The sequence below is a fragment of the Giraffa tippelskirchi genome, chromosome 1 (genome assembly GCF_054371585.1).
Source record: "Giraffa tippelskirchi isolate mGirTip1 chromosome 1, T2T-mGirTip1v1.2.pri, whole genome shotgun sequence".
Lineage (NCBI taxonomy): Eukaryota > Metazoa > Chordata > Mammalia > Artiodactyla > Giraffidae > Giraffa > Giraffa tippelskirchi.
Window position 1 is genome coordinate 204092614 of NC_137275.1, and position 25826 is coordinate 204118439.

General features: G+C 46.3%; 1 long non-coding RNA gene across 2 annotated transcripts; it reads right to left on the minus strand.

Moving 5' to 3' along the window:
- Nucleotides 1-5060: 5060 nt before the first annotated feature.
- LOC145538960 (uncharacterized) lies at nt 5061-24020 on the minus strand. Of its 2 annotated transcripts, none has more exons than XR_014077362.1 (4): nt 23941-24020; nt 22801-22882; nt 6961-7069; nt 5061-6481 (listed from the first exon to the last, which is right to left on the minus strand). It is a non-coding gene; the product is annotated as an uncharacterized LOC145538960 (long non-coding RNA). The 2 variants fall into 2 exon arrangements; XR_014077360.1 differs by having other exon boundaries at nt 5061-6702.
- Nucleotides 24021-25826: the final 1806 nt, after the last annotated feature.

The window sequence follows — 25826 nt, forward strand, 5'->3', positions numbered from 1 at the left end:
AATCATACTGAAATTAAATCATACTAACGCACACCACTTCCTAATTATGTTTTTCTAGTATCTATGCTCCCGAGAATGCTTACATCTATTGTGTCTGTGTGATAAAAATATATAACACTAAACTACTCTCCCCAACTCTGCTTCCGTGATACCATGTTGGTAGCCTGAAATCAAATTGTATGTGTGGGTGCTCAATTGCTTCAGTCATGTCTGACTCTTTGCCACCACATGGACTGTAGTCCACCAGGCTCCTCTGTCCATGGGGATTCTCCAGGCAAGAATACTGGAGTGGGTTGGCATGCCCTCCTCCAGGGGATCTTCCCAACCCAGGGATCAAGCCCACATCTCCTGCATCTCTTGCATTGCAGGTGGGTTTTTTTACCACTGAACTACTGGGGAAACCCTGAAATTAACTAAGGAGGAGGTATTTACATGATAGAAATCTGTGGGCTCTGTAAGTCAACCAGCACCCCCACCACCCAAGCAATTACTAAATATTTACCATTATAACCCTGATCCTGTGGTCGCAAAAGATAATGATGATAAGCCTACTTTAAAACCCCACATTCCAAGAGTCTTCTTTGCAAAGTATAGACAAGTATCAAGACTTTTTTCCAAATGCTGGCTCTGGAGGATCGATCTGATTCACTGAAACATTTCTTCCTCAACAACCATAAAAACCCATGGAGTGGACTTCCCTGCTGGTCCAGTGGTTAAGAATCCACCTGGCAATGCAGGGGACACAGGCTCGATCCTTGGTCTGGGAAGACTCCACATGTCTTGGGGGCACTCAGCCTGTGTGCCACAACTACTGAAACCTGTGCACCTAGAACCCGTGCTCCGCAACAAGAGAAGTCACCGCAATGAGAAGCCTGCCCACTGCAATTAGAGAGTAGCTCCCACTCACTGCGACTAGAGAAAGCACAAGGCAGCAACAAAGACCTGGTACAGCTGAAACTGAATAAATATTTTTTTAAAAAACCCATGGGATGCGGACACTCGGCCCTCCATCCTGCTCCATGACCTAGTAGTAGCCAGGAAGTCTGAGTCCACCTTCATATTTACAAACTTCAGTTCTCTCATCTGTAAAATAAACTTCATGATACAACAGAAAGAAAGAGAAATAAAGGAGAAAGGGAAATAGGAGAAGGAAAATTAAATAAACGCTCTGCAGAAGGCTTCAACTTTGGATAGAAGTAAAACGTGTGGTCCCAGGAGCACCACAGACAGTAAGGGTTGAATGGAATTACTCTCAGTTAAGTTTCTTGTATTTTGTGTGAAGTGACACACTGCTAATTGTGTGGAGACTGTGCCTCTCTGCTGCCCCATCCAGGTGGGGAAAGGCCTGCATGTTGTTTAGTTGCTTAGTCATGTCCAGCTTTTTGATACCCCGCAGACTGTAGCATGCCAGGCTTCCCTGTCCTCCACTATCTCCCAGAGTTTGCTCAAGTTCATGTCCTTTGAGTTGGTGACGCTATCTAACCATCTCATGCATATTCTAATCTAATTCTAATCTCTGGATCCTCTGGGGTTTATTTCTATTGTCAGTTCTTTCTGCTTGTTCTTATTAATGACGTCTCCTCCCATGTCAGGCTAAATCTGATAGTTTACTAGTCACTACATTTGAAAATTACTTCTAGAACTAGTTTGCAGCCTACAGGATTTTCATGGCTCCTCTGAGGCTCCTGGCCAACCAGCAATCTGGCATTACATAATTCTATCTTCAGATATTGAGACTCTCTAAGTCCCTGGGTGTCTCTGCCTGAGGCTAAAGCCTAGTCTAGACTGTCTTTTGCTTTTTTTTTTTTTCACTTTCCCTCTGATTCAGTGTTATTCCCACAGTGCAGCCTTTCTAGCTCCAACTTAAGCACAGGAGACAACCACAGGTGCCCCAACACCCCAACCTTCCCCCCACCCCCATCCTCCCTCCAGCATGTCAGATGCATTGCTAAGCTGCTCAGTCATGCTCAGTCATCTCGGGGCAAGAGTGACTGAATCCAGGCCCAGGTCTCTGAATTGCTGTCTTCTCTTGAATCTCAGTCTTTTTGTTCTTTATTCCTGGCTACCTCTCTGATGCCTCAGTCAAACCTTCAGAATTATTTGGCCAGTTGGAGAACTTATCTTCAACTGAAGGATTAGACTGAATGATCTGAAAATTCCCCCAATCAAGTCTTAATTTTCTGAACATTGGGGAGCTCTCAGTGATGTCACAGAAACTGACTGACGCTCAGCTGCCAGGTGGTCCCATCAACGTGCGGTTCCCAGAGTTTTTAGGAATACAGCTATTGTCCCTAACAGTGACCCTTGACTTTTCTCATCCTGGAGGTGTATTCCAATGTTAACAGACTGCAGTGGTTTCCTCTGGTCATCTATGCAGGTGAGATCAAAGGGCATGTGATTGACCAGGAGTAGGGAAGGAGGGATCCCAGGCCATGGGGAACTCTAGGGGCCAGGTGACTAGATATCCCTAACACCCCATAGCCTGGGATGATCTCCTGTGAACCTAGCAGGCCCACAGCCCTCATCTCGCCCAGGGCTGCAGCCCCTACTCTTCCTGTGTGCGGTCAAATACTCTGTTTGAAGACCCACTCACTCACAGACACCCCCAGAGGCCAAAGACGATATCAACTTCCTGCAACAAGGATGTCAGTGCTTCCCTGACTCAACTCAATGTCAGGGATGTTCTGGGATGTTCTGGGAGCTAGGCTGCAGGTATGCACAGGCTACCTGACTTAATATGGACCATGCCTCCTCCCACCCACCTTTGCCCGCCCTGGATACACTGACTCCAGGAGTCTCACATATCCCCGTGGGAAAGCAGAGCCCAGTGCTGCGTGCAGCCTCCTGGGTTCCAAGCCTCTTCCAGGGCCTCATGGACTTGCTGTCTTCCTGCTGCCCCCAACATTGCTGTGTGCATTGTGTCAGCTCTTCTGGTTGTCCTGGTAAGACAGATGATGTAAACTACCCCGTCCATGAGCCTCACAGGCAGAAGCAATCTTCTTTATGGGAAAGTTTTCAGACAAGATGAAGTGTACACAGTAAAAATGAAAATGGACCCTTCAAAGTCACAGCTGCCGCCCCTAAACCCGTTTCTGCAGGTAATGGCTGTTGGCGGTTTGACAGATGTGATTTCAGAACCTGTCTGTGCATGTACACACATAGGCTTTTATTCATCAACTACACCCAGTACTCTGCAGCTTGACTTTTTTTCTCATAACATTAAGACACAGAGGCATTTCTGGATCAGCTGTAAAGCTTTCTTTCAGCTGCACGCTACTTATGGTGCACGTGTTTCATGATTCATTTAACTAGTCACTTAAGTCGTGTCTGACTCTGTGTGACCCTATGGACTGTAGCCCACCAGGCTCCTCTTTCCATGGGATTCTCCAGGCAAGAATACTGGAGTGGATTTTCATGCCCTCCTCCAGGGAATCTTCATGACCCAGTGATTGAACCCACAGCTCCTGCAGCTCCTACATTGCAGGGAGATTCTTTACCACTGAGTCACATGGGAAGCCCAGTCCTCCTCTAGGGGATTCTAAAAGCAGTACCAATTATGTTGCCTTCAGCAGAACATGAGAGTTCCATCTCCCCACATCTTCACTGTCTCTGGCTATTAAACAATATTTTTCAAAGTTGGTTAATTTGATGGGTTAGACACTAGATGGCCTCACATTGGTTTGCTTTTCATGAATTTAGTGAAGTTTGACTCCTTTTATAATATGCTTATTGGCCATTCGGATTTTTTTTTGGGGGGGGGTCATTGCACTCATATCCTCTGCCCATTTTTTGATTGATGTTTCAGCCTTCATTGATTTTAAATGCTTTGTGTGTCTTATGGGTGCTTGCCTCTGTGATATAAAGCTGGTCTCACTGACTGGTTCTCAAGGAGGGTGATTCAGTGGCAGGTTGACAAAAACTATCAGCTGCTGAATTGATAGATACTTCCTCCTGCTCTTTTGTGCACCCAGAGATCCCAATTTTTATTTGTGGGATAGTGTGCCAGCCCCAGGAGATAGAGCCAAGACTGGTCACATCATTGCCCTACAAATGCAGAAAAGGAGCATGGATCTAGAGCCCATTTGTGGCCCATAATATGAAAGGTGAGTGGCCTCAGAGGGAGACCCTCTTGACCAGCTCCCTTTTCATCCAGGTAGGGATTCCATGTACAATCCAGAAGGAAACTCGTGTGTGGGGAAGGTGATGGGCTAGAAGGAGCAAAGCCCTTGATCACCATGAATTCTGCAGCAACCTCTGAGACCATCACCTTCAGGGCTTCTGGCAGGAACAGAGTCAGTTCCTTGAAGTGGAAATTGTTGTCACATTGTAGAAGGAAGTGTGAAGGATTTGGGGACCTGGGGATGTAGGAGCTGGGGTGGAGGAAAGAGGAACTGAACTGGACAAGATGTGACATGTCAAGAGCTGGGCGCATGCAGTGTGGGCTGGGAACCCCATCTGCTCCTGGATGTTTGCCCAGAAAACCCGCATTGCTCACACAGGTGAGTGGCCCCCATGGGCACCAGGGCCAGGGGATCCCTGTGGGAGGGCACAGGGGTACAGGCATCTGGGTTAGTGCACAGTGAAGAACAGAAACCCCTAGGGACACACAGCCTGGGGGGGGGGGGGAGGCAGTGGTTCTTCACCTTGTGACGTGTCCAGTGGGTCCTGGCCCAGCTCCTTTCCCCCAAGATGTGCAGGGAAAAAACATGGCTGCAATAAGAAGACATCTCTCTCTTTTTCTCAAACCATTTAACAGATGTGGCTGACAAGCATTTGCCACAGAGAAAGCACACAGGGAGGGGAGTGTGTTCCAGCACCGTCTTGCTATTTGGGGTCCGGAAGGCTCACACTAACAATGGAATTGCCTTTTCATTTAGGTTGATTTTGTGCCCATTTCTTTCCACCACCATCAAATAAACTGGGAGCACAACCATCAAACTGGGTCATTCAAGTCCTCTGTCACATCTTAACACCATCATCATTGTCATCATCATCATTATTTTTATTACCTAATATCAAGTTTGTGTGCTTGACACACCATGAGGCCAAACAAACCAAAGTTTGGAACAGACAAAGGTTTATTGCAGGGTCAAGCAAGGAGAACTGGGAATGGGGGCATGGGTGCTTGTGCTTAAAATACCCTGAGTTCCCTGAAAGGTTCCAGCAAAACACTTTAAAAAATTTTTTATATTACGTTGGAGTATAGTTGATTTACAATATTAAGGTTAGTTTCAGGTGTCCAGCAAAGTGATTCAGCTATACAAACAGATATATATATTTTTTTCAGATTCTCAGCCAAGCATTTTTTAAGACCGGGTGAGGGACGAGAACCCCAGGGTACATGTTGGCTTGTGCACAGTTCTCTGACTGATAATAGGCATCAGAGTGGTGTCACGGGGTTAGTGTTAGCAATCCTTTGGTGCCAATAGTTCTGATGGCTATGAGTTCGTGATCATCATAAGTTAATTTCTTCCATTTGGTGGTAGTTTTTAGCATCTGGAAAACTCAGGAAATATGCATCAGATACCATTATCTAGGTGCTTCAGAGAGGAGCTAAAGCAGAGAGTATGAGGGAGGGCTCTGTCCCCAGGAAGGCCACATGGGGTCCTGCTTAGTAACATCATCATCATTATTGTTGTTGTTATTGACAGTTACACACAAGCATCCACACATTTTTACAGATGCTGGGGAAGCAAAGATCATATACAGTTATAATTTGGTAGAAGGATACCAAAACACCAGTCCAAAAATTTTCTCCTTATCGCCTCATGACATATCATGTGTTCAGTTCAGTTCAGTTCAGTCGCTCAGTTGTGTCTGACCCTTTGCGACCCCACGGACTGCAGCACTCCAGGCCTCCCTGTCCAACACCAACTTCTAGAGTTTACTCAAACTCATGTCCATTGAGTCAGTGATGCCATACAACCGTCTGATCCTCTGTTGTCCCCTTCTCCTCCTGCCTTCAATCTTTCTCAGCATCAGAGTCTTTTCAAATGAGTCAGTTCTTCACATCACGTGGCCAAAATATTGGAGCTTCAGCTTCAGCATCAGTGCTTCCAATGAATATTCAGGACTAATTTCCTTTAGAATGGACTGGTTGGATCTCCTTGCAGCCCAAGGGACACTCAAGAGTCTTCTCCAACACCACAGTTCAAAAGCATCAATTCTTCAGTGCTCAGCTTCCTTTATAGTCCAACTCTCACATCCACATGACTACTGGAAAAACCAAAGCTTTCACTAGACAGACCTTTGTTGGCAAAGTAATGTCTCTGTTTTTTAATATGGCGTGTAGGTTGGTCATAACTTATCTGCCAAGGAACAAGCATGTTTTAATTTAATTTAATATCGTATGTTATGTAAACTGCCTACGTCCTTCCTGCAAGAAAGCAGGTATCAGAGTTTGGGTTCCTCCAGAAGCAGAGCCTGAGATCCAGTCTTGGATGCAGGCAGTCTTCTTGGCAGGTGATTCTTGGGAGTGAGCCTGGGAAGAGAGAACAGCCACTAAAGGCACACTCATGGGTGGGTCACATCATGGGTGATGGGGCTCAGTCCCACTGGGGACCCTCTGAGAAACTGTGTGGAGAGCACCCAGGATTGGCCTGCATGTGTGATGAGGTGGGTTGCTCCAGGGTCGCCAATGTCCCGCACTTCCATATCCCTCCTGCCTGCAGGGGGCATTCCCCAGGTGCTGGGAAGGCTCTCCTGCAAGGAAAAAAAAGATGCAGGTGCTGGAGACAGGACACTGCCCACCTATTGAGGCTGCAGAACTCAGGTGGACCCTGGGGATTCACAGGCACTGGCATCATCAGTACCAGATTATGTAGAAACAGAGCAAGCACCAAACCAGTGGTCCTTTGAAACAAGCTGTTTGATTTAAGAAGGTAAATAATTGATCCCAGCCTCTCTCATTCCCACATTAAGACATTTCAGAACTATCTGCTCACATTAATCTATTGATACCTGGTAGGAAGTAGGCAAAGTTTGCCTCTAGCAGAGTCCACTGCACAAGCAGGAGGTCTTCAGGTTGTCCAGGGAGATGAATTCCAAGAGCAAAATTAGCTGAAATCCTCTGCAGAGTGGAAAAAAATGGAAAAGTTGTGCTTCTCCAAGAGAAAAAAGACAACTCTATGCATCAACAACAAAAAAGCTGTAAACTCTCCCATCCACTGTCTCAAGGTTGAGAGATGTGAAGCATAGTTTCACAGTCTTAGAGGATTAGCACAGACCTCAGCTAAACAGGGTAGGATCTTCATCAGCTATCTCCCTAGACAACACTAGAATGACCACAAATGTCAAAAAGATATAGGCCCACATACACCCAATCAGAATATAATACTGATTATATTCTTTGCAGCCGAAGATGGAGAAGCTCTATACAGTCAGCAAAAACAAGAACATGAGCTGACTTGGCTCAGATCACGAATTCCTTCCTTATTTCAAAATTCAGACTTAAACTGAAGAAAGTAGGGAAAACCACTAGACGATTCAGGTATGACCTAAATCAAATTACTTATGATTATACAGTGGAAGTGAGAAGTAGATTCAAGGGATTAGATCTGATAGACAGAGTGCCTGAAGAACTATGGATAGAGGTTCGTGACATTGTACAGGAGGCAGTGATCAAGACCATTGCCAAGAAAAAGAACTGCAAAAAGACAAAATGGTTGTCTGAGGAGGCCTTACAAATAGCTGAGAAAAGAGAAGCAAAAGGGAAAGGAGAAATGGAAAGATATACCCATTTGAATACAGAGTTCCAAAGAATAGCAAGGAGAGATAAGAAAGCCTTCCTCGGTGATCAATGCAAAGAAATAGAGGAAAACAACAGAATGGGAAAGACTAGAGATCTCTTCAAGAAAATTAGAGATACCAAGGGAACATTTCATGCAAAGATGGGCACAATAAAGGACAGAAATGGTGTGTACCTGACAGAAGCAGAAGATATTAAGAAGAGGTGGCAAGAATACATAGAAGAACTGTATAAAAAGCTATCTTCACAACCCAGGTAACCACGATGGTGTGATCACTCACCTAGAGCCAGACATCCTGGAATGTGAAGTTAAGGGCCTTAGGAAGCATCACTATGAATAAAGCTAGTGGAGGTGATGGAATTCCAGTTGAGCTATTTCAAATCCTAAAAGATGATGCTGTGAAAGTGCTGCACTCAATATGCCAGTAAATTTGGAAAACTCAGCAGTGGCCACAGGACTGGAAAGGTCAGTTTTCATTCCAATCACAAAAAAAGGCAATGCCAAAGAGTGCTCAAACTACCGCCCAATTTCAATCATCTCACACACTAGCCAAGTAATGTTCAAAATTCTCCAAGCCAAGCTTCAATAGTTAGTGAACCGTGAACTTCCAAATGTTCAACCTGGATTTAGAAAAGGCAGAAGAACCAGAAATCAAATTGCCAGTATCCAATGGATCATCAAAAAAGCAGGAGTATACCAGAAAAACATCTGCTTCATTGATAACGCCAAAGCCTTTAACTGTGTAGATCACAACAAACTATGGAAAATTCTTCAAGAGATGGGATTACCATACCACCTGACCTAACTCCTGAGAAATCTGTATGCAGGTCAAGAAGCAACAGTTAGAACTGGACATGAAATAGCAGACTGGTTCCAAATTGGGAAAGGAGTAGTCAAGGCTGTATACTGCCACCCTGCTTATTTAACTAATATGCAGGGTACATCATGTGAAATGCAGAGCTGGATGAAGCACAAGCTAGAATCAAGAATGCTGGGAGAAATATCAATAACCTCAGATATGCAGATGACACCACCCTTATGGCAAAGAAAGCAAAGAAGAACTAAAGAGCCTCTTGATGAAAGTCAAAGAGGAGAGTGAAAAAGTTGGCTTAAAACTCAACATTCAAAAAACAAAGATCAAGGCAACCAATCCCATCACTCACAGCAAACAGATGCACTCAAGGCAAATAGACGGGGAAACAATGGACACAGTGATAGACTTTATTTTGGGGGAATCCAAAAATTACTGCAGATGGTGAGTGCAGCCATGAAATTAAAAGATGCTTGTTCCTTGGAAGAAAAGCTATGACCAACCTAGACAGCATATTAAAAAGCAGAGACATTACTTTGCCAAAAAGGTCTGTCTAGTCAAAGCTACGGTTTTCCGATAGTCATGTATGGATGTGAGAGTTGGACTATAAAGAAAGCTGAGCGCTGAAGAATTGATGCTTTTGAACTGTGGCATTGGAGAAGACTCTTGAGAGTCCCTTGAACTGTAAGGAGATCCAACCAGTCCATCCTAAAGGAAATCAGTCCTGAATATTTTGGAAGGACTGATGCTGAAGCTGAAACTCCAATACTCTGGCCACCGGATGCGAAGAGCTGACTCATTTGAAAAGACCCTGATGCTGGGAAAGATTGAAGGCGGGAGGAGAAGGGGACGACAGAGGATGAGATGGTTGGATGGCATCACCAACTCTACGGACATGAGTTTGAGTAAGCTCTGGGAGTTAATGATGGACAGAGAAGCCTCGCATGCTGCAGTCCATGGGGTCACAAAGAGTCGGACACGACTGAGCAACTGAACTGAACACCCAACCAAAGACTTGTACCCAAATATACAAAGAACTCTGACAAGCGAATGAGAAAAGATCAGACAGCATAACAGAAAACAGGTGAAAATGCTTGAATAGGCACTTCATAAAACAGTAAAACTTCATGACTGGTAAGCAAATGAAAGTGTACTTAACCTCATTAATAATGAAGAAAATGCAAAACAAAAGAACAGTACATCTGATTGTCACCTATAGATAGCTACATGGAAAAGACTAATGATGCCAAGTGTTTGTGTGGATTTAGAGCAACTGGAATGGTCTTCTGTAAATTGATAGGGATGTAAATTGACTCAACCACTTTGGAAACCCCTGGTCATATCTACTGAAGCTGAACATTTGCACACCTTATGACCACTCTAGTGTATACTCAGAAATGTGATTATAGTCACTCGAGGATTTATACAGAGCGGCACTATTCATAATAGCTAAAATAATACTGTATATTTGACAGTTGCTAACAGAGTTAATCTTGAACTTTCTCATCACAAGGAAAAAATACTTGCAACTATGTGTATGATGAATGCTAAGTAGACTTATTATGGTGGTCATTTCACAATATACTCCATACATCAAATCATGATGTTGCAAACCTGACACTGAGACATTGTTACATGTCCAATATGTCTCAATAAAAACAGTAATTAAAAACAGAAGCAATTCAAATGTCCATGAACAGTAGAATAGTATATATAATTAAATATTGTATTAGATTAGTTACTTTGTAAATTATGTATAACCATACAAAATATATGCACAATAAATACATAGCATATCACATAGTATATATGATATGTATTATTTATTATTGGAGAAGGAAATGGCAACCCACTCCAGTATTCTTGCCTGGGAAATCCCATGGACAGACGATCCTGGTGGGCTACAGTCCATGGGTTCACAAAGAATTGGACACAACTTAGTGACTAAACAACAATAATTATTTGTTACATAGCTGTATCATTATATTATGTCATTATACAACACAAATATATTTTATATAATACATAATTTTATACAAGTATATTATGTTCATATATTTAAGTGATATTTATATTATTCATATGGTATAGCCAGATGAAGGAAAGCAGTTCAGCAATAAGAATGGATAAACCCAACTGATTACATGACCATCTGGATGAATCACACATGATGTTGAGAGAGAGGAGCCAGACCTGGGGACACACTGGGACTCCGGGGACAGGCCATACTAAGCTCTGGGATCACGCTGTCTTACTGAGGGTGATGTGAGGCTCATTCTTAGAAGAAATGAAACCAGAGGAATAGGGCAGAGGTCTTCGGCTTCTCCTTCCAAGTCTATGGCTCTTAAAACTCTGTGCCTCTCTCACCTTGGTAAAAATAAACATTAATTTTAAAATCATTGTGAACAGATCAGTTCAAGGAGTGAACACCGAGTTCAGGATGCCAAGCGGTCAGCAGGTCCTGGAAGGACTCTGGTGGTCCCAGCCCTGCAGGAGGCCGAGGGGAAGGCAGCCCTTTGTGAGGAGGCACTGGGGTAAGATATCTTCCCAGAGCAAAACTGCAGTGCTTGTGGCTCAGATGGTGCTCACCACCCACATGGGGGGCTTGATTCTGTCTGACTACTCAGCTTCATTCCAAAGACAATGTGTGAACATCTGACCAAGATATACGAAGAGATGTCACCAAAGGTGACACCTTGGGGTTCGAGGACCCAAGTATATGTGTACCCAAGAAGAGGAGGATGACTGCAGTCATGAAATTAAAAGACATTTGCTCCTTGGAAGGAAGCTATGACAAATCTAGACAGTGTATTAAACAGCAGAGACAACTTTGCTGACAAAGGTCCAGATACTCAAAGCTATGGTTTTTCCAGTAGTCACGTACAGATGTGAGAGTTAGACCATAAAGCAGGCTGCGTGCCAAAGAATTGATGCTTTTAAACTGTGGTGCTAGAGGAGACTCTTGAGAGTCCCCTGGACTGCAAGGAGATCAAGCCAGTCCATCCTAAAGGAAATCAGTCCTGAATAGTCATTGGAAGGACTGATACTGAAGCTGAAACTCCAGTACTTTGGCCACCTGATGCAAAGAACTGACTCACTGGAAATGACCCTGATGCTGCGACAGATTGAAGGCAGGAGAAGGGGACGACAGAGGATGAGATGGTTGGATGGCATCACCGACTCAAGGACATGAGTTTGAGCAAACTCTGGGAGACATTGAAGGACAGGGTGGCCTGGAGTGCTGCAATCCATAGGATTGCAAAAATTCAGACACTACTTATCAACTGAACTGAACTGAACTGAACACATGCAGGCACATGCATATGTGCATACATACATGCACACACAGGCATTCACATACAGGCACACACTTACACATAAGCAATGTGCACACACATATTTCCACACACTCACACACATAGGCATGTGCACATATACATGCAGATATGAATCACGTGTGCATGCACATAGACACACTTGCATGAATATATGTGTGCATACACGAGCACATGTTTACACATAGCACACAGGCACAGACAGGGAAGGGGGCACGGCAGGCAGTGATGACAAATAGAGGTCTTGTCTGGACTTATTGTAAAGGATATGGCTATGACTTTGCCTCGATTTGGGCTTCCCTGGTGGCTCATCTGGTAAAGAATCTGCCTGCAATGCAGGAGACCTGGGTTCGATCCCTGGGTCTCCAGGGAAGATCCCCTGAAGAAGTGAATGGCAACCCACTCTAGTATTCTTGGCTGGAAAATTCCATGGACAGAGGAGCCTGGCAGGCTACAGTCCATGGGGCCGCAAAGAGTCAGCAACTAACACACTTGCCTCAATTTAGAGGTGAATCTCTGTTCCCTGCATTAATATAACATAAACGATTTGTAAGCGTATTAAGCCAGAGAGAGCTGACACCCTGTGCCTGCAGCCTGGATCAAACAATAAATGTGCACTTCCCCGTGGAGTGGGGATGGTTTTAAAAGAGCAGGTGTATAGAGGGAGCTGCAGAAGGGTGGGCATCGTCAACAGTGGCAAAGACTACTTTTGTGCACTTACTAAGTTTGGTAAAGTGTTGGATCCTGTGGGTGAGACAGAAAAACATGATTCCTTCTTCTGTAGAGCTCAAAGTCTAAAAGAAGAGAAAAGGCATCTCCTTGAAGTGCAAGATGACAGTGGAAGCCACGTGACTAATGGCCTGAACTGTGCAGTCACGGTTATTTGAGGCGTCTTCCTCCTTGGGGCCCTTACTCTGGTGGGGAGAAGGTCAGGCCTGTTGGGAGCCCTGCAGCTACTTTCACAAGAGCCCTATGTCCTAGTGTCCACTGTTGTCTGCATGTAATAAGAGGATGAGGAGGACACATATATACCTATGGCTGATTCACGCTGGTTTATGGCCAAAACCATCACAACATTGTAAAGTAATTATCCTCCAATTAAAATAAATTAAAAAATATTCAGTTAAAACATTTTAAACAGAAAAAAATGCTTAATAAATTCTAGCTATTAAAAAAAAAAGAAAGAATGGCTTATTTTGTTCCAAATGGTCTTATTCCCTTTAATGACCACTCTTCAGAGGGCTCTGAGACATTACTATGAAGTATGGCATTTATAGTTCAATGGGAGAAAAGAGGTGTCCATGCAGAACACTCGGCCTGTGGCCTATGAGTCAGTTTCTGTCTTGGACAAAAAATTTTTTATCTAAAATGAAAATTTAAACTATCACTATCTTGATTAACTATTCTGTGTTTATTTCTACCCTGAAGCTCTATAAAACTCAGAGATACAGAGTCCTACATACACACATCACCCATACACACGCCTGCACACATAGACTCACACACACACAGCCCTACACACCCATTGTACTTATCCCAGGCCCCGAGAGAATGCACTTCACACATGGACAATAGTATCTAGACAGCAGGATTTGGGGAATAGTCATGAGCCTCAGGAAACGGGGCTTCTCAGACCCAACATTCATGCCATGCTCCCTATAACTTGGAAGAGGGAGCTGAAGGCTTCTGGGAGAGGGGCAGGGGCTGGCCCTGAGCGGGTGACACCATGCACTGCCCAGAGAGGAAGGCAGTGGGAGCAGGGAACAGCATGAGACACAGGCCCGACGGAGGGGTGGGTGCTGGGGACCCCAGAGCCTAAGGGCCAACTGGAGGCTGAGATCTGGCTGAAACGAAACCCTAGAGATGTTTAAGGAGTGTACCAGGCAGAATACAATGTTTTCCATTTCCAGTGTTGTTTTTGGCATTGTCCACTTTAGCTGTAGTTATAAATCATAATCTGAGCAACAGTGTACAAAATTAAGTTAACGTGTGTTCATGTATGTCCTGTGAAAACTGGAAACAAACACAGGCACACACACACACAGTGCTCAGCATCTCTGTGAGCAAGGTTTTGCTCTCACACGTCTTCATTAGCATTCCTTCCCTATTCCAGGCAAATAGCTTAATTATTCATCACTGGAACTTCCCGGAAGGCCCATCAACTCTTTGGTGGAGAACATCCACAGTTTCCAAGCTGAGATTCTCAGAACCCTTCACCTTGCTGCTCAGACTCTTTTCCAGCCCTAATGGAGCCCATGGTAAATCAGGCGCCCACTTCTCAGTAGATTCCTCCCTCGCTGCCTCAGGCAATGCCCACAAAGCTCTGGGGGTGTGGACCTTATTCTTCTGCAAGCAAGAAACTCAGCTCTTCTCAACCACAGCTGGTTACGGGGACATCCAGGGGTCTAGCACCCAACCCCTGCGTGGAGATCGTGGGTGACTGGGACTATTTCCCTACAAGCTGTTGGTTGGTGTGGTTGCTCAGTCATGTTCTAGTCTTTTGTGACCCTATGGACTGTAGCCCACCAGGGTCCTCTGTCCATGGAATTTCCTAGGCAAGAATACTGGAGTGGGTAGCCATTCCCTTCTCTAGGGGATCTTAAAGACCCAGGGATCGAACCTGCGTCTCCTGCATTGGCAGGCGAGTTCTTTACCACTGAGCTACCTTCAAAGCCCCTCCATATAAGTCACTAATGGGTAAATATTACTTTTTAGATCATAAAAATACATAGATAAAAATTATTTTATTAATCATCAAACATCCCCAGATGAAAATAAAGCAAGAATAAAAGGAAATTGAGTTCTAAAAGCCATTAAAGAAGAGAGTTAAAAATGGAAACCAGTATAGCTAAGGCACCAAAAATAAAGGGGAAAGGAGACCTGGTTAATTGGTAGAAAACGTTTCTTGTAATCATCTCCTAAGGTATAAAACACAAGTGCTCTGAAGGCAGCTCTTAAGAATCACTAGCTGAATCATTTCAAAGACTCTGCCCTCTGAGTCTACTTCTCAATTTCCTCTCCATTGACGGCTGTGTGGATTTTTCATTCAAACAATGGCTGCTGTTAATGGTTGTCCTGTTTTGTGCCATAATAAGCTCAACCTGCCATTGCACCCTTCCAGGTACCAGGTCACAGACACTCACCACACGAAGACCCAGCCTTGAGCATGCTGTATCCATGACGGCAACAGATGCCACATGGTGTCAACCATCTGAGGTCCCGCCACTATTTTATCTGTCACCATGGCAACAGGAGAGCCCTGGGAGCAGCCTTAAGGTGTCTCCCGATATAAACACTCAGTCTCCCAAGCAACATAGCTGCCTAGTGCTAACTAGGCCGGCCAAAGCTTGCGGGGCTCGGGGTGGCACCAGCCTGCTGAGGAACCACGGGCAAGTTCCCTGACTGGCCAGGCCCCTGGTGATGAAGATGAGACAGTGTCATTTACATCATAAGTAAGGAAAGTGTCTGACTGGAGACAACTCTAGTAAGCATCAGTGTCACCATCCAGGACTGCTGGGTGTGGAGTCTTGTGGGGTCGATATGAAGGGGACCCAGCTCCACCCTCGTGCAGTGCACTGAGGGAGGGGCCCCCAGGGTGATGGAGCAGCTCTGATGTGGCAGCATTTGATGCACACTCTCAGGCCCTTTCACACTTTCACATCAGGTGGCCAATCCCGGATTAAGGGAGCATGCCCAGCGCTCACAGGGAGCCTCACGCAGAAAATCCTGGTCAGGAATTCCAATTGTAGTCACCTTTGTAACCAGCGTCAGACCAGGGCATCCAACTCCATCTCACTTCCTCTCCCTGTCCACTGGGATGGGTAACTCCTCCTGAGAGTCCAGCATTCAGCTAGAAAGCTCTCACACACCTTCCCATCACAGCTCAGAGGGCTGGTGTTGTCATTTTCATTTTACAGACTACAAAGCTGAGCTTTCAGGGCATTCGATGACAGAACTCAGATTCAAAGCCATGCAGTTAGGCCTGTCAGACTAAATACAGACCACACTGTTAAATTTGACTTTCCGACAAACAGCAAATAAACTTTAGCACAAGTACATCCCAAATAGTGCATGGGAATATTTTTATCTGCTATGTCTGGAAACCCCATTGTAACTGATGTTGCTCCCACCACATTTAAAATAGGTGACTATTAACAGGCACATGAAAAGATACTCAACATCACTAATTATTAGACAAATGCAAATCAGACCTACAATGAGGTACCATCTCACACTGGTCAGAATGTATTTTGCTTAGTCACTCAGTCGTGTCCGACTCTTTGTGACTCCGTGGACTGTAGCCCGTCAGGTTCTCCTGTCCGTGGAGATACTCCAGACAAGAATACTGGAGTGTGTTCCCATACCCTCCTCTGGGGATATTCCCAACCCAGGGATTGAACCCACATCTCTCAAATTGCAGGCAGATTCTTCACTATCTGAGCCACCAGGGAAGCCCAAGAATACTGGAGTGGGTAGCCTATCCCTTCTCCAGGGAATCATCCCGACCCAGGAATTGAACTGGGATCTCCTGCATTGCAGGCAGATTCTTTGCCAGCTGAGCTACCAGGGAAACCCCCTGGTCAGACTGGTCATCATTAAAAACTCCACAAATGATAAATGCTGGAGAGGGTGTGGAGAAAAGGAAACCCTCTTGTTGCAGGGAATGTTAAGTTGGAACTTTTTGTTCTTGTTGTTTTGTTGCTAAGCCATGTCCAACTTTTTGCAACCTCACAGACTATAGCTGCCAGGCTCCTCTGTGCATGGGATATTTCAGACAAGAATACTGGAGTGGGCTGCTATGCCCTTCTCCAGAGGATCTTCCCAACCCAGGGATCAAACTTGTGTCTCCTGCAGTGCAGGCAGATTCCTTTACCACTGAACCACCCGGGAAGCCCCTGTAAGTTGGTACAACCACTGTGAAAAACAGTATAGAGAACAGTATGGCTTATCCTGAGCAAAGAATATTTAAAAAAATGTATATATGTATAACTGAATCACTTCGTTGTACAGCAAAAAGTAGTACAACACAGTAAATCAACTGTATGTCAAAAAAAAAGTGATAAAAAGAAAAACAAGTGGCTACTCATGGGCTAGGATGTCAGCGCTGCTTGCTGGTTGGGTCCAGTCACGGAGACTGGAAGGCCGGTGTGCCGGCTGCCCCAGGTTGTCTGTACCCCTGTAGGGGACAGCTCAAAGGCAGAGGCTGTGAACCAGCAGGAGAACGGCCACCAGGTACCATTGTCCCTGTGCACAACGGCTACGGGCACCCCAGGCCTGGGAGTGATGCAGGCTGAGTTCTGACAGAGAGGAGGAGGATGCCCCCAGAGCTAACTGGAGATTAGTGCTCAGACTAGAGATGGTGCAGGCATGTCGGATAGTGAGCTCTCACTTGGCAAGAAACGTGGCCCTCAACGACCCGCTTGACTGAAAACCTGGCATTGTGTGAGTCTCTTCTTAACTTTCAAACCCTGACCATAGAAGCCAGGACACATGGGGGCAAGCATGGCTCCTGGCTGGGAACCTACAGGGGGGCCACGGGCTTGGCAAGCAGCTTTCCTTGTGTGTGGATTCCTGACTTGGTTCCATTCTTCTCAGGAGAAAGTTCCTCATTGGCAGGGAACATGGTCTAGGATGGCTGCGGACGCCCCCATTCCCAGAGATTCCCAGACATGAGAAGACTAACATCAGACTCTCTAATAGCAATCTACTCAGTCAAGATAAGAGCCAGATCAGGCTTGCAGGTCCCAGTGCTGGGGAGTGGGCTCGCTGGCCGAACCTGAGCCCCCTAGGAGTTCAGTCACCCTCCACTTGCATTCTGGTGGTGATGAAGAGCAGCTGTCTTGGGGGCTGGGGAGAAACTTGATGGTGATCTGACTGGTCATTCAACCTAACCCTTGGAAATGGAGTGTTTACTCTGACAGTATCTATGGCAAGGACCTGCAGACCGGAGATGGGGTACAGCTTTGGATTTAGGGTGCAGGGAGGTGTAAGAGAGCTCCCTATTTATACTAATGATGGACAGAGGCTGGGACTGGAGCTCACGTGGAGGCACTGGACGTTCTCTGTCCATCCTTAGCAACTGACTCTAAAACACCTGGTAGCTTGTCATCTGAGGCTCCAAAAATTTCCACCTGCCCCAGGCGGGGTTGGGAAGAACTGATGAGCGGATGGACTGGAAGGCCAGTGCCAGCTGACCCAGGAGGTTGAAAGGACCCCTCCTGAAGCTTTCCTGTGCCCCATCCTGGTGGCCTGGAGGAAGTCAGGACAGTGTCACAAGGCTAGCCTTGAGCAGGTGGTGGGCCTCAGGGTCGCAATTTGGATGGGTTCCTGGAGATCTGCCAAACAATTTGGCCAACCTAGAGCAAGATGGGATGAGGGGAGAGAATGGCCCTTGTGGATAATGGATCATTGGATGGTGGGGTGCAGAGGACACCAGGAGTGACTCCGAGGCTGACGGAGGTATCCCAGGAGCAGAGTGAGTCGCTTAGACAAGGTGGCATTAACAGCAGGCTGGGGCGTGCCTGGGGCTCATGGAGTACTCTGCAAGCAGTGATGCTCTTTGCTCTAGTGCTGCCATGGGCCAGACCCAGATGAGGACTTCTTCCCTCCTCATCTCCTGACCTGGGCCTGAACCCAGCCCCTTCATGCTGCTAACTGGGTTAGAATCCAACAACTGCCCAGCCTCAGAGGCAGGATGTGTGTATGGAGGGAAATACCAGAGAATCAGCCCAAGGGCATTGGCCAAGTGGGACACCCCAGGGTAGAAGGCTGGCCTGCCCATTGAGGGTGGAGGGTAGAGGTGGAAGAAGACAGGAAGAATGGTCCTCATGTTCACTGATCATACGCCACTGTCAGTGAAATGATGAGAGCATACAAATGTGTGTATATTATTACATCACTGCTGTATTTGTGTTTTAATACATCGCAAAACACACACAAAATGCATTAAAGGATGAGACAAAGCCAAAAAGATATTTTTGAATGTTCTTCTAAAAATTCTGGTCTTAACCATACTGGATTATACTCAGTGGACGATACGCCTATAGGGCAGGGTTTGGGCTTCCCTGGTGGCTCAGTGGTAAAGAATCCACCTACCACCTGACTCAAAGAGCCAACTCGCTGGAAAAGACCCTGATGCTGGGAAAGATTGAGGGCAGGAGGAGAAAGGGGTGACAGAGGATGAGATGGTTGGATAGCATCATCAACTCAATGGACATGAGTTTGTGCAAACTCCAGGAGATGGTCAATGACAGAGAAGCCAGGCGTTCTGGAGTCCATGGGGTCACAAACAGTCGGACACAACTTAGCAACTGAACAACAACAACAGCAAAACTAGAGATGTGGGTTTGATCCCTGAGTCCCAAAGATCCCTTGGAGGAGGATATGGCAACTCACTCCAGTATTCTTGCCTGGGAAATCCCATGACAGAGGAGCCTGATGGGCTACAGTCCAGGGGGTCTCAAGATAGTCAGATACGAGTTAGCAACTAAACAATAGGTTAGGGTTTGGGACTCTAGGTGTAAGGTCCTCTTTCACATAATTCTTGCTCCTGTGATCTTGAAAGAGGCCTCCTGTGAAATCTAACAGACAGTGGATGTTTTCACACTGTCAGATGTCTTCCCTTTCCCTGAAAAATCCCAAGTATAATCTTCACTTTGCAGTTTGGAGCCATCTGTCCCTCAATGGGGGTGGGTGTACTTGGACGAGAAGACAAGCCCCTAATCCCACTTAACTGGGCACCCACCCAAGGGTGGGCACGTGCTCCCAGCGTTTACACCAGGCAAGATTTTATTCTGTAGATACAAAATGAAAATGGAAAAATTTTTCCGTGTGAACCCTCCACTTCAGAGACCTCAGACGCAGCAGGTAGCAGCCACCCTCACACCTCCTAGGCCTGGGAGGCAGAGGCAGGAAGATGTAGAGTGCAAATCCATCACAGCCTCTTTATCAGGTCGTGGGAATTCTTGACAGTGAGCCTCTGGGGACTCCCACTGCAGACACTCTCTGATTTCAGCTCCAGTTCCCACGAGGTAAAGGAGCATCAGTTCCCAAATCATTTAGTGTGCTGAGAGCTGATGTCTGCATGGTCATCTGCACCCAGGCTTCTGCTTTTGCAAAGCCATCCCTGGTCTTCACTGAATGCTTGGAGCTCACCATGTGATGTGCCCCCCTAACCACCCCACACAGGGCAGTTGATGATTTTTCCTCCGGTTCTTCCTGTGTTCAGATCCACTTTCCTAGGATTTGTTTGTTGTTTCTCCTGAGGGAAAAAGTCCATGAATAGAACTTTTGGCTTGTTTTACCTAAATGTTCTCTCTGGAGGGATGATCTGGATAGATGAAAAGAAAATCACTGGGTGAAAAGTCATGTAAGATTTAAGTAGGACATCCATACAGATGTATTCAGGAATTGAATGGAAGATTTTTGAAATGGCAGAATTCCAGTCTTCTTGGCTAAGTTAAATCTTTCAGACTTTACCTGAGTGAAGTCAGCCAATCCTGAGTCAAGCATTTTGCAACCTAAGACAGACAGATTGACTCAGAAGCAGGACCACTTTGCCCCTGTTCCTGGCATGTGAGCAGCTGGAGGTCCGCAGGCCTATGCTGGTGGGATGTCTCCCCATCACTGTCCCCCATCTAAACTGTTATCCCAGTCCCTCCTCCACCTCTCCTCCCTCCTGTTATTATTTGTGAAAGCTGAGTAATGAAGGAATGGTTAAACCTTTGGAACCAATCACTTCCACTTATATCTTCAGCCTCATCAGAAATTACAAATAATAAATCGTTAATGAGAATGTGTGGGTCAAAGAAAACACCTCACAAAAGGCTAAACCAGCTGTTGATATGAATCATTAAAAATAATCAGTGTCTGTGCAGACTCAAAGAACGGACATGTGAACACCGGGGGAAGGAGAGAGTGGGACACATTCAGAGAGTAGCGCTGACATATATACACTGCCATGTGTAAAACAGATAACTAGTGGGAAGCTGCTGGAGAGCACAGGGAGCCCAGCTGTGATGACCTAGATGGGTGGGATGGGAGGGTGGGAGGCAGGCTCAGGAGGGGAGGGGATATATATGTATATATACATATAGCTAATTCACTTCGCTGCACAGCAGAAACTAACACAACATTGTAAAGCAATTATACTCCAATAAAAATGATAACAATAATCACAGCGTCTGGAGTTTCGGGACCTGGAGCTGGGTCCTCCGAAACCAACACGTTTAATGGCCTCACTTTCCGTAAATGTTCACACACAAGCTGGAAAGGCGCCATTCCATCAGTACAGATGGTGAGAACTCCTCTCCCATCCCATGTGCTCCAGAAGGCAGCCTGCAGAGCAGACCAGGCTACAAAGAAAATCCGCTGAGCAGAGAATCGGCAGAGTAGAGAAAGTTCCAAAGCCACAGGGGACTCAGCTTGCGCTCCAGAAGCGTTTCTACTCTCATGGAAATACCCACCATCCCGTTGTCTTTTCTATTTCTCAGTGTGTCTCATTCCTCTCTCTTTCCTTTCCTTCTGTCCTGTCTTTCCTTCCTTTCCTTCCATTCCTCTCTCTTTCCTTTCTTTCCTTCTCTCTGTCCTGAACCTTCTTTTGAGTATTCCTAGGGCAGTAAAGCTCAAACCAGCAGTTCAGGCTGAGATAAAGTAGATGGGGTATAGCATGCTCACTGAATTTCAGAAGATTCAGGCTTTCCCCTCCTCCCCAGGCGAAAAAGATTACCTAGCTCCCTGGATTTATCCTGACTTTTGGCTGACATTGAATAGACTGTTTAAATCTTCATTATTTTAAAATGACAAGTGTTGGGACTTCCCTGGGGGTCCAGTGACTAAGACTCTGGGCTTGAAATGCAGGGGCCCTGGGTTTGATCCCTGGTCAGGGAACTAGATCCCACATGCTGCAACTAAGTATCCTGAATACCTCAACGAAGATCAAAGATCCTGCATGCCACAACTGAGACCCAGTGCAGCCAAATACATTTTAAAAAAAAGAATAGAACTACTACTTTAAAAATGACAAATGTTGGAGAGGATATGTAGGAAAGGGAACCCTCATGCACTGTTGATGAGAATGTAAATTGGTGCACCCACTACGGAAAATAGTATGAAGTTTCCCTAAAAAACTAAACATAGCATACCATATGATTCAGCAATTCCACTTCTGAGTATTTATCCAAAGGAAATGAAATCACTATCTAGAAGAGATATCTGCACCCCCATGGTTCATTGCAGACTTATTCATCATGATCAAGGCATGGAAATGACCTAAGTCTCCATCAAATATGTGATGTACATATATACACAATGGACTATTATTCAGTCACAGTAAAGAAGGAGATCCTGCCATCTGGAGGGACCTGGAGGACATTATGCTAAGTGAAATAAGTCAGACACAGAAAAAATACTGCATGAACTCACTTATTTGTGGAATATAGGAAAGTTGAGTACATAGCAACAGAGAGTAGAATGGTGGCTCCCAGGGAGGAACTAGGAGTGGGGAGAAGCAGGGGGAGACGAGGTCAAAGGGCTGTTGCTGTTGTTTAGTCACTAAGTCATGTTCAACTCTTTTGCAATTCCATGGACTGTAGCCCGCGAGGCTCCTCTTTCCATGAAATTTTTCAGGCAAGAATACTGGAGGGGGTTGCCATTTTCTTCTCCAGGGGATCTTTCCAACCCAGGGATCGAACCCACATCTCCGACAATGCAGGTGAATTTTTTACCACTAGCCACCTGGGAACGGCTGAGCCTGCCTGAGCCTAGAGGAACATCAGTAGGGGACCCACCCAGGCACACATAGAGTCGTGAGAAATAAGAAATGGCTGTTGTGTTCATCCAAGTATTTAGATTTGTTTGTGACACAGCAATTCATGAAACAAAGTCCAGTTTGGCAATCTGAACTCACCTGACTTGAATGTACGGATCCTTCCAAGATTTTCTCTGCCAGCCCTGCTCCAAAGTATCTTCTAGATGCGGGAAGGGCGAGGCTGTGGGAGGAGGGGCTGGGTGCACTGGTGTTCTCCCGCCTGAGTGAGGCTCACGGTCCCCCAACCCCACCCCAACAGCCCGAGGTGATTACCCTGCCCCACAGTGGCCCTAACGAGCTTCCTGCTTCACCCCTGCTGTGTTCTTTCCATCTGAGATGGCCCCGGAATGCTGGCTGGGGCCAGCTCTCGTCCCTTCCTGTTGTCTGGTGGACACAGCAAATCTCCCAGGCACCCAAGTTGGCAGTCTCATCGCTGTTACTCAGCTGGCCTCCTGGCCCAAGGCCTCGGCTAGCGCGGTCCCTCTCACTTACACCCTGGACATCCTTGGGGCGTCCTCTCTATTTCTGTCTCTCTGTCTCCCCGTCTTTGTCTGTCTCTATCTGTGTACCTGTCTCTCTATTTCTCTGTGTGTGTGTGTCTCTGTCAATCTCCTCCTCTCTCTCTCTCTCTTCATTTCTCTCTGTCTCTCTAACTCTGTGTGGTTTTTATGCTTGGCGCTCTCAAAACCCAGACTTCTGATAAGGCGGCTCCCAGAGCGAGAGAACTGACAGAAGCAAGCACAGCTGCCTGGCCTCTTTCCTCAGAGCCTCAGAAGTCGCACGAGGCCACAGAGACTCCCCACAGGTTCAAGGGGAGGGAGCATAGACCCCACTTTCTATCTGGAGGATTGTCAAAGAATTTGTGGGCCTGTTTTAAAACTACCAGACCGGGGACTTCTTTGGCAGTCTGGTGGTTAAGACTTTGCCTTCCAATGCAGAGGGTGGGGGTTCAATCCCTGGTAGGAGAGCTAAGATCCCATGCGCATCGTGACCAAAACACCAAAATATAAAACAGAAGCAACATAGTAACAAATTCAATAAGAACTTTAAAAAAGTGGTCCACATCAAAAAAAAAAAAAATCTTAAGTAAAAAATCCCACCAGACTGCCACCCTCCCAGCTGTCCCAGGAAGTTGTAGGGGGCCCAGGGAAGAGGTATCTCTGTGATCCCCAAGAGGTGGATCATCCAAACCCAATCCCCCTGCATCTCCAGCTCCTGGCTGACACTGCAGTTCCTCACCCCAGAATGAAGCCAGATCCACGAGGGCAGAGCAAGCTTCACCGTCCTTCTCCTTCAGGCAAACCACCTCCACGATCCCTGGGCCAGGGGCGGGGAGGTGGGCAGTCTCCAACCTCCTCTTCTATCAGATGACATTCTCCAACATCCCTCCCCATCTTGCCTTGCTGAAAAACAAGATTTGTGGGGAGAGGCGTGAAAACCACATCAGTTTAAGTTCATTGAAAAGGAATAAACATGTTTGGGTAAAGCGACACCCACTCTGGCTGAAGTTTTGTAAAAATGTTTTCCCCAAAGTGGTTTTTGCTACAAATATGAAAAAGGCCATCTCACAGGGGCTGAAACAATAATGGGTATTGAGTGGCGTCACAGTAGGAAAAGTCAGAACAGGAGCCCTAGCTCAGTGACGCCATTTGAGCCAGGCGCTTCCTGTCCTTCCATTTCATTCTCAACACAACAGCTTTTAATCCTCATGCTGGTCACTTAGTTTACAAACTAGCTCTCAGAGCTCCAGGCGTTGCACCAGGATCCCCAAGTGGAAGGGAGGGGCCAGAGAAAAAGCCTAATGAGACTCCAACTGATTTCCTTTTACCTCTCATCATGCAGAACAGGGACCCGTGCACCCCCTAGAACAATCAGTGGCAAAGGAAACAAGGATTGTTGTGACTCGTTGAGACCAAGGAGGCGTGGGAAATCTACCTTCTCTGAGATCAAGGGCTCCCTGTCTGCTACATAAATACAAAATTAAGTTCTTCTGGTGGGAAAGGAAATGAGGAAGAGTCTCTGGGTAGGAAAAGGGCAGCGTCTTCCATGGGGGTCCCCAGATATTTAAATGCTTCCTATTTCAGACAGGGTGTATGTTTGCATTTCCCAAATAAGATCAAATCTCAATTGTCTTGGGAATTAGAGAAAGGAAGAACATGAGTAGGTAATAGTAGCCAAATATTTGAATCCCTCGTCTCATACATTCTTTTTGAGATCTAACAATGTAAAGAAAGATGATGCAATGAGTTTCTACCCAGTCACTATATAACAGAACCTTGCTGATGCGTTTCTGGCCTCCCAGCCCCTCTTCAGGAGATAAGATGAGTGTCAGGTGGAGGCAGGCAGGGCTGGTGGCAGGAGGAAGAGGAGGAAAAATGGCCCAGGTGACCAACCAGCTGCAAAGAGATATACAACAGTTGAGAGTATGTGCAATTACTGGTCTCTGGAGCTGGTCAAAGTGGTCACTCCCTGAGGCCATGAGTCCCTTCAGGATCTCTCCTGGTTCTTCAGCACCCAGCCTCGCTCAACCACCCAGCAAAGCCTGGGTGGTCTCCCCTTGGGCCTCACATCGAGATGTTGGTGACTCCCTGCTGGCACTGAGCCCCTGCAGAAGGGCCTACATCTTATCAGCGAGATCACTCACCAGGCACTTGAGAATTTGGCTGCCTCAACAAGGATGCCCAGTGTGCTGGCCCAAAGTGTCCAGGCCTTGCTCCTAAGCCCCTGGATTTACCCCAGTTTAAGGTGGCTGGACCATGTGGACATTCTCACCAGGAAGAAGTATTGATGCAGGGGCAAAGTCAAACATCTCTTGCAGGCTGGTTCTCATTCTCCATGGTGCAGCCACAAATAGAGTGCTACATCACAAACAAACTTACCAAGTCCCCAGACCCTCCTGCACCCGCCCTGTTAATTCCCCTTGATTCCTGCTATGCTTGGGGCATGGTCAGACAACATAGACAACACTGAGCGCCTCATGTGTGGGGAGAGCAACTCAGCATGGCACAGGACACAGACGCGGGTTAGCGATGCCTGTCTCGTCCACATTCTCTTTTCCCAGCCCACCCCACCGAAGATGGAGGCACCACCCAGGGTTCTTTCTCAGCCACCTGTTCTCTAAAAAT